Here is a 10,298-nt window from a genome sequence, read left to right as displayed (position 1 = left end):
CTCCTCCTGAGCCAGAACCATGGTCTCCAATTGAGAACCACAAGAGGATAAAGGGAGTTAAAAGTAATAAAAAGAAAAGGGGCAGGAGGGGACACAAACAAACAAACGGGTTTCAAAGGTACTTGGTACGTAGTGTGTTGTATGGTTGCAGACAAGTGATCTAGAAGGGAACACTGAGTTGCCACTAGATCTTCCATGTGTACTGCTCGATGTAGGGCAGGACTAGAAAGAGTCGGTTCGTGAAAGATGGCTCCACTAAAAAATTCTGAACCAGGTGCATTCATTGCAGGAGGGGGCTCGCTCTCAGCTACAAGAACTGCCCCCTCTAGGAAGACCCCCTTTAAGTTCCCTTCTTTTCTTTTTGCTCCTACTCGATCTCTGCTTCTTTGCTTCACTTAGTAGGGACTCATACTTGTTGAAGTCCATATTTGCAAAAAGAGAAAAGGAGATAAGGGTATAGAGAACTACTTGGATATACAAATATACACATCACAAGATCAAGGTTAGGATAAGACTTGGAGAAATGATGGTAAGCCCACGCTGCACAAGGACTCGCTCGTTGAGCAGCTCCTCGTGAGGGACAATGCCTTGCTGACTAATAGCTCCTAGGTCTTTAAGGAAGACCTACTCGGAGGAAGACAACGTGGGGGATATGACGCACCCGAACTAAAATAAAAAGAAGAAAGAGGTAAGCAACACGTACCTACACATAGCTCATGCATGCACAATAAGTAAATAAGGAGAAGAGAAAATCACCATCGAGAGGAGTAGACCAAACGCGAGGCCCAGGATAGTTTAACTCGTCGAATGCAAAAAAGTAGCAGGATTTCCAATTGTGAATGGAAGAGCTACTCGGGGTAAATAGCTTATAGTCGAGCAAGGAGTTGAAATAGTACAGTTCCTTCTCTACAGAGTGCGTCCTCATCTAGAAGTAGCTCTGAAAGAGAGGCACCGTGGGTTGATGACCTCGTTAGAGTAGGAGAACGGCAAAAGACACCAATGACAGGTAGGAGTTGGGAATAAGTTGTGAGGGAGCTATACGATAAAAGCGTAACACATTAGAAATGAAAGGGTTAAAAGGTAGCCTAAGTTTTAAATCGAGATAGTCAGTATATAAACATATTTTATTGGGACCAGGGTTGAGAACAGACTCGGAGCTTATAGCTAATGTTAATGTTTGAAGGGATGGCAAAGGTGCGACAGACACTTTGCATATCTGAGGGAGAAAGATCACATTGGGCACTCCTCACAGTGATTGGAGTCTTGGCTTAAGGCATTGAAGACTCCATGGGAAAATCAAAGTGCGAGACAAACAAGGCACACAACTTACGCTATTATATAGATTGGATCAACCAGGAAAACTTCCCATAAGAACACATAAGCTACTATGCAAAGGTGGATCAAAAAGGCAAACTTTCCATAAGAATACTGAAGAACATGAAGAACAAAACAAAAACAAACATACAATGCCAAACACAAATATAATAAAGCAACCAAGACAAAGGTAGAAGGAGAGTGTACATAGCAGACAGAAGGGGACCCTTTGGGTGAGAGGAGCAAAAGAGCGAGCCCACGTCCTTTATAGAGAAGCCTACACGGATCCCTGAAAAGTTAGCATCTTAAGAAGGCTGGAGCCCATAAATTCAGGTGTGTGTCTCGAGGGAAAGAAATCTAATCCCCGTACATACGCAGACATGGTGCCAATTCCAATGAGTCTTGATTCTCCCAAGGTATGGCGCAATTAACAAGAGATTATTAAAAACTTTGCAGGGGTGGAAAATGTCATGGAAGGACTCCAATGTCACATCATAGCGGCCAAACTAACAGGTAATACTGGCGAGGCCAAAAGGGAGCCCAATAAATGAGAATAGCTAATTAGGCAAACATCGCCCAACTGAAGAGCACAACTTGTGAGGCCACGCATGAGGCCAATAAATGGGCACAACTCATTAAGCAAACAAGGTCCAACTGACGAGCACAACTCATGAGGCCACGCATAAGCCCAATAAATGAGCAACTCATTAAACAAACAAGGCCCAACTGACAAGCAATGCTTGTGAGGCCAGAAGAATGCCCAACAAATGAGCACCACTCAAATAGGCAGAGAAGGCCCAACTGACGAGCACAACTCGTGAGGCCAAGAAGTACACCAACAAAATGCCCCATAGAGCAGCTCGAAGGGCACATTTCGGAAAAAAATGCCACTAAGAGCAACTCAGCCAAAATAGCTTGACAAAAAATGCCACCAAGAGCATCTCAGCCAAAACAACTTGGTAAAAAATGCCACTAAGAGCAGCTCGAAAAAAAAAATGCCACGAAGAGCAGTTTAACAGAAACAACTTGGCAAGAAATGCCATGAAGGGCAGCACGACCGAAACAACTCGGCAAGAAATGCTATGGGGAGCAGCTCGGCACAAACAGCCTAGCAAAAAATGCCACGAAGAGCAGCTTGGCAGAAACAACTCGGCAAAAAAATGCCACGAAGAGTAGCTCGGCAAGAAATGCTGCAAAGAGCATCTTGGCACAAACGGCTAGGCAAGAATGGCCACCAAGAACAGCTCGGCAAGAAATTCTATGGGGAGAAGCTCGGCACAATTAGCTCGGCAAAAAATTCCACAAAGAGCAAATCGGCAAGAAATGCTATGGGGAGCAGCTCGGCACAAACGGCTTGGCAAGAATGGCCATCAAGAGCAGCTTGGTCAAAACAGCTCGACAAGAAATGCTTTAGGGAGCAGCTCGGAAAAAAATGCCACGAAGAGCAGCTCAGACGAAACAGCTCGGCAATAAATGCCTAGGGACACATCTCGGCAGAAAACAACTTGGCACGAGTTACTGTGAAGAACATCTAGGCAAGAGCATCTAAGTAGAACCGCCCTGTGTCATCGGCCCGAAAAAAAGGAGCTTGCCACCCGAAGCATATTGGTAGAGCCGAATGAGAGCCCAACCAGCTCGAACCAACTGAGCCCCCGTGGCATCGGGTCGGCAAAAGGCAGCTTGGCACATGAATCGGCTCAGCAGAGCCGAATGGGAGTCAAATTGGCTCGAACCAGCCGACACCAAAAAAAAAAAAAAGAGAGAGAAGAGAAAGAGAGAGAGGGAGATCCTAGTTCGAAATTTCAAGAACAAGTTCCAAAAATTTGAAACTAAGGGGGGACAACTAATATACCTAAAATATCTCAGATGATAAAAGGAAGCCAACACCTAACAATCACTCCTTATATAATTACCCGAAAAATAATAGTATTTAAATAATGAAGAGAGAGGAAAATGGGAATAGGAAAAAGGCAGTAGTAGACTTGTCGACGAAAGCTTTGTATGCTTCGTTGATGAGAAGATACCGAGAGGATGTTTTGGACGACTCTGAATTTTGTCGATGAAGGGGAGAGTTCATCGACGAATTTCCTCTTGACCTCGTCGATGAAGCCCATGGTATAAATAGTGCAAACCTCGGATTTTTAGGCAGAAAAATCAGAAAATTCCCTCTCTCTCTCTCTCTCTCTCTCTCTCTCTCTCTCTCTCTCTCTCTCTCTCTCCTCTCTCTTCGATTTTGGCTCTGACGTTCGTCGGATCGACGATCTGAGGCCACCACGATGCTCTTGGGAAAGTTCTCTTGAAATTTGCCAGAGCGGATTATTGGTGGGACTGAGTTGAATTTCATCCCTGGTCTAAGGTAAAATTTTTTATGCAAAATTTGGTTTTACTGTAGTTATAGGAAATGCTATTCACGAAAAAATACAGAAGTTTAGTTCTGAGAGTTGTCGGTTTAGGGTGTTGAATGGGGAACCCTGCGGGTGTAGGACCAGTGCATTTTAGGGGGTTTCTTTTCAGTTTTTGGTAAGGGAATAAACTAAAGCGGTTATTTTTCATGCAAATTATTATTATTTATCAGAAAATTAATTTTTAGGAAAGCATGTGTTATATTTGAATATTATTGAGAAAATGCATATTTGGGAAAATACTGCTGTTATACAGGAAATATGATTTTAGAATGAAATGTATGATTTTACTCAGCATTCTGTGACATGAATATTATTTTACATAATAAGTATTATGTTATGAAAGTTTTATGAATAAAGTATGATTTTTAGAAGTTATGAAATATTGCGGTGCCTTATAGTTTCAAAATACATGATAAATGACTTATTTATTCAGAATGATATGTATGAACTATTTGGTGTAAAGCCATGATTGATAGCCGACGCAAGGCCATGTTTTACGTATGATTTCGGTGCAAGGCCATATTTATGTATGTTCGGTGCAAGACCACAAATATGAAAGAAACTGGCACAAGACCATATGTATGTATGTTATTTTAGAAAATGTTATCAATCTATTTATGTTAGACAAGTATATTATCATGTATTACGTATAATCAAAACTAGGATGATAGTTCAGTCCATTTACAGGAGCACGGTACCATTACTATACAGATCAAATATTATATTCAGACTTGTGCTAACCACCCCACAAGGGGGGTGAGAGATGGATAGTCGATGTGACTTTCAGTGTAGAGTTGTAGACGTCAACCAAGTAGTCCGGACCAGGGTATGGCGGGCCCATCGTACTTATAGACATTTTTGACTTGGCAGTGGTAGGCCAGCCATTATTGGGTCTCGCCTTTAAGTTTCACAATCAATCACGAGGGGTAATACATGACATTAGCTAGCTATACATCCTGGGTGAATTTTCAGTATTATCAGTTGTATTAGACATTTTATGAACTGTATGATTTATTAGAAAATACGAAAGTATATGATTATTTAGTATATGATGAATGTTTTTAGGTACATGAAATGTACTGTATATGTATAATTGCATCAAATATTCTTGTTGCCACACAGCTGTCTTTAGTTTATTTTCCCTTACTAAGAAGTGTCTCACCCCCGAACTTAAATAATTTTCAGGAAACCCAGAAGGACCGGCGGATTGAGGCCGCGTTGAGTCTATTGTGCTACCCTGTAAGGAGGGTAAGTTTGCACTAGGATCGAGAGATTTTGATATGGGATCCTAGAGTTATTTTTGTATTTTTAGGAGATTGTATATAAACACAATGTTTTGGATCATAGTTAACTCTGGTATTATGTATTTGTAGTTATAAGAATGAGATTTATATTTACTGCTGCTTAGGTTTCCACTGTGAATGTTAGATGAGTCCCCATTACCCTCAGGTTCGGGTTGACCTTATTATTAAATATGTTTTATTATATGATTAGATTAACAGGTTGTTACACTCCAAGTCAAACCTTCTGGCAAGAGCAATCAGCTCCAACTCAATAAAGAGGGGAGAGATCCACGTTGGAGCCTTAAACGCTCAGAGTGATACATGCTGGCACTTTATAACTCGGGAGCGATCCACGCCTTTGCGTCATAATGACGAATCACCTCAAGGGTAAACCCTCGCCACTATAAAGAGGGGGACGCAAGAAGATGAAGGTAACTCATTCTTAACTCACCTTTACTAATGCATTGAACCTCTTTGAAGCATTCTCCTTACTTAGGCATCGGAGTGATCCCTCGGAGTACAACTCGGGTCTTCTAAGCCTGTTTTGCTTTCACCCTTTTCAGGTCATCGGAAGTCGGAGAGCAGTCTTGCAGGTCATCGCCATTTTAGTTCGCAACATTTATAAATAAATAAATTATAATTAAATATATAATTGATGCATTGTTATCATGAAGTAAATAACAAAGTGAATTTTTTTTTGAACTTATAATAAGGTATATTAGAGTGAAATCATAAGTTAGTCTTTGTACTATTAATTAAAATTTATTATAGTGTTTGTATTTTTATTTTGTATTAAGGACATGTATTATTTAATTTTTTATATTTATTTTTATTATTTTAATTAAATATAAAAAACTAATAAGTTTCCTTAATATATATAAAATATTATTCAAATAACACGTTTTATCACTATTAATTATTTGTTAGGAACATAAAACTTTAGAAAAAAAATCTCAAGAAATTTTGTTAGTGGAGTGACTATGACTTCAGGTGCATAGTTAGTATAGAATACTTCAAAAATAATTTATAATTTTTTATAGTTGATATATGTTGATCTTATAGGTCACACCCGATTTTGATAATGACAAATACTCAGGTATTTGATGGCTTTCAAGTGTATGTACAAGTTCATTTTAGCAGATCAAGTAATGGCACATGAAAGCAAACTGTGAAGACCTTAAAGATTAGTTTCATGTTGTAAATTCATTTTATGTAATATGGGTCTGTAATAGTAATTAGGATATAAGATCTATAATAATTACCTGCATGTCATGCATATAGGATGATATATTGTAAGCACAGTAAGACCCTAGTGAGACCTTAGGTCCCAACACAAATGCACAATCACTCCCCATAATAACTTGCTTAATTAGGGGATCAAATTGAAATGGATTGAACATAATAGGCATAAAATGAGAGAGGTCGGGCGACTGAATCCCAGGTGTTCAAATCACCTCGGGCGCTCGAATAGTTGGGATGTCAATGGTTTCGCCAGACTTTGGGCGGCCAAACCCAAAATGACCTTATCGTCCTCGAGTGACTGAAACCTTAGAAAGTGACTTTTCACCAACTTGGGCTGCCAAAATTTTCAGTTCAAAACAGGCCTCGGTCGACCAAATCCCTCTGTTCGGTTAACCGAACGTATTGTCGGGCACCTGAATTGTGCGCCAAAACTCTTTGACTTTTGTTTAGCCAATTAAGTTTAATTTCAGGCACCCGAAGCATTTAAAAAGCCTTTTTCAACTAAGTCTATTCGGGTGACCGAACTTTAGTTCAGCCACCCGAATCTTCTCGAGTCACTTAATTATTTACCGAGGTTAAAAGGATAAACCAGGTTAAAAGTTCTAATGTGTTTTAAACTTTCCTAATAATACCCTACATGTCCTAAACAGTCATAATTTGACCTTGGTCTATATATATATATGGGTTCATTTGTGTGGATTGGAAATTAATTAAGAAAATCATTAGCAAAAATTTCTCTCTATTTTCAAAATCCTACCTTGCCCAAATACTCTCAAATCCTTATTCCTTTGATACATCTTAGTAGTGTGAGAGCTTATTGATTGTGATTACTAGATATTGCTAATACTCCCATAGTATTGATTGATTATTTGATATTTATTTTGGGAAGTTTAGCTAAGGTTTATCTCACAGATTTGAATTTTATAAATCTTGTATTGGGATAAACTAGTAAGCTTAAGGATCTTTGCATTGTCATTGCAAGATTCCTTTAGCTTTGTTTTTGTTGTGCAAAAATATTTTCTACAAGTTATAATATTTTTCAAACTACTCTTGTACTCATTGTATTGAAGGAAAATCTTTTGAGCTAGTTTGATTATCTAATTAGCATTTTTGAAACTCTGATTTGTTATTGATATTTGATATAACTTGTTTCAAAGATATAACTTGATTTGAACACTCTTGAACATTTTGGAAATCATATCTTGTTGAATATTATTTGCACAAATATTCACATCATTGAGCTTACATATTCTATACTGTTGATGTGCATGTGATTGATTATGTTTGGTACGTATCTGCTTGCTTTACTAAGAAGTATAATCATTGTACAGGTCTTATTGTGAAAATACTGTTGTATTCTAGGTGTGGCCTGAGGGGACAGTAATCTAACCCGAAAGGATTGTTTTGGTTGAGGTCAGCCCCGCTAATTGACCTAGTGTATTAGGTGCCGTTCCACCCGTTTAAGTGAGCCTTATAGTGGTAATCCTTGTGCTTGTTAGCCAACGTGGGAACATAGGTAGATTGCTGAACCTCGATAATATTTTTAGGTGTCATCTCTTATTTACCATTTTCTGCTACATGTTGTGTTAATTTCATTGTGCAGTTTAATTTCCCTTGCATATTTAAATTGATTTAATTTATTTGCATTAGATTGACCATAAGTTTGTGTAATACTGTTGTTAGGAGATTTACCTAGGGCATTAATTTTTGAAAATACCAATTCACCCTCCTCTTGGGTTCACGGTAAAACTAACAATTGGTATTAGAGCCACGTAGCATAGACTGAATAGTTAATTTGCAAAAGATCTTAGAAGGCTCATAGCACCGTGACCCATTTCCCTGAGGGACCATCTTTCACATGACCTCCGATTTTCAGTGGTGTTAATTACACTTTCTGGAAACAGAGGATGAGCATATACTTTCAAAATATAGATTGGAAGGTGTGGAGGGTTGTCTCTAAGGGAAATTATGTTCCTATGAAAATAGAGGGTACAACTAGAGTTCCTAAAATTGAGGAAGAATATAATGATGATGACATGAAAGCTGTTAGTTTAAATGCCACTGCTACGAATAATATGTATTGTGGTCTTGATGTGAATGAGTTTAATAGAGTAATGGCATATACCACTGCAAAAGAAATCTAGGATAAATTAGAAGTCACATATGAAGGTACTAGGGATGTAAAAGATAGTAGGATATATATGCTGACTAGTGAATATGAGGCCTTTAGGATGAATGTAAGTGAGTCCATGCAGAGTATGTACACTAGATTCACACACATTATAAACTCACTGCATGCATTAGGTAAGACCTATCCTACATGTGAGATGATTAGGAAGATCCTTAGGGGCTTGCCTCCTATTTGGGAAGCTAAGGCTACGACATTTCTAAAGGTAGAGACCTTAAGGCCACGCCTTTAGATGAATTGATAGGTTCCTTGATTACTTATGAATTAACTATAAATGAGAGACTCAATGAACATAATAGGGTGAAAAAGGTGACTGCATTGAAAACTTTCACTAATACATCTAGTGAATGTAGTGAACCTGACTCTGAGGATGATATGACCATGCTAACTAGAAAATTCAGCAAATTCTTCAGGAAGAATAGAAAACCATACAAAAGATATAGGGAATCTGCATCTGATAAGAGAGAGTCGAGTAAAAGAAAGGATAAGTTAAAAGCTCCTACATGTTATAATTGCAACAAGGTTGGGCATATCAAGCTAGATTGCCCGCTACTGAAAAAGGATGCTAGGAAAAACAAGAAAGCTATTGAAAATTTGAATTTTTGGTGGAGGTTAGCCGACCGACGTCTTTGCCAACTGACTGAACCTTTCAAGTTGGTAATTCTTTAAGCGTTAAAACGTCATTTTTTTTGTTTAAACACTTCTAAAAATACCTAATAGGTTCCCAACAGTTAGATTTTGAAAGAAGCCTATAAATACCCCTTCATAACTCATTTTTTAACAAATTCTTAGATTATAAATCCTCCCAAAAATTATTTTTGCGCTTGATTCATTTTTACTCTCTTTGTTGGCCTAATAAGGCTTAAGAATCTTATTTTGGTGATGACAAATCAAATGAACTTAACATATTTGGTTAAGTGATGATGTTTCAGGACTAAAGTGGTTTTAGATCAAAAATCAAGTGACTCAAGTAATCGATGTCAAAGTAATTGACAGGTCTGATGAAAGCTCGAAGTTAATGCTACAAAGAATTTATGAAGCTACAGACTGTTGAAAACTTGAAGTTAAGCAGATTAAGATGAATGAAAGCTGAAGCATGAAGATTTAGTGTATAAGATAGTCTTATATTATACAAGGCTCATGTAAGTACTTCAAAAGATTTCAATATGGTTGTATGAAGCTCTTAGGAACAATTATTGACTTAGATGCCATGTTTTGAAAACCCCTAAAAATATTTTTTAAATAAGTCTCATTTAATTTTTCAAAGATGTAAGGTTTAAAATGTTGAAAAGCAAAGTTTTTTTTTTTTTTTTTTTGAAAAATTGCAAGTTCCGGAGACTGACCTTGTAAGATCAGTTGACTGACATCTTTAACATATTTAAATTCAAAATTTTTTGGAAAGTGGTAACTTTAGGCGACTGACCATATTCGCTCGGTCAACTGACAATTTTTATGCTGAATAAATTGAGCAAACATAATAGAATTAGGCGACTGACTTTTTAGGATCAGGCAACTAACCCTATTATGTGTTTGAATATACATTGTACTTAAAAGGCACAAGCGACTGATCTCGATAGTTCTGTCGACTGACCTTCGATTTTTTAAATTTATAACAACGAGGGAAAGTTTCCAAAACTGATTGCTTAGAACCCAAATTTTGTCAAAACTTGGGGAACACGAAAATTAAGTTTTTCTATCTATAAATACATGTGAAACCTAAAGATTTATTACGCCAACAAGCAGCTATTGATCTAATTCTTATACTTTAAAAAGAGTTCTTGCTGAAAATCTTGCAGAAAACTATTGCTGAGTATTTGCTGAAATAAAAGCTTATGGTTCTTGTGCTTTAATTGAGTTCTACAATCT

The 10,298-nt window shown here is 37.7% G+C and overlaps 1 long non-coding RNA gene across 1 annotated transcript; it reads left to right on the top strand.

The window, feature by feature from the left end:
- The first annotated feature begins 3,505 nt into the window (after positions 1-3,505).
- Positions 3,506-5,731, top strand: LOC131150772 (uncharacterized). The gene is made up of 4 exons (XR_009135600.1): positions 3,506-3,670; positions 4,905-4,967; positions 5,214-5,433; positions 5,566-5,731. It is a non-coding gene; the product is annotated as an uncharacterized LOC131150772 (long non-coding RNA).
- Positions 5,732-10,298: the final 4,567 nt, after the last annotated feature.

Source organism: Malania oleifera, chromosome 3, assembly GCF_029873635.1.
Source record: "Malania oleifera isolate guangnan ecotype guangnan chromosome 3, ASM2987363v1, whole genome shotgun sequence".
Lineage (NCBI taxonomy): Eukaryota > Viridiplantae > Streptophyta > Magnoliopsida > Santalales > Ximeniaceae > Malania > Malania oleifera.
This window is presented reverse-complemented; position numbering and strand designations above follow the sequence as displayed.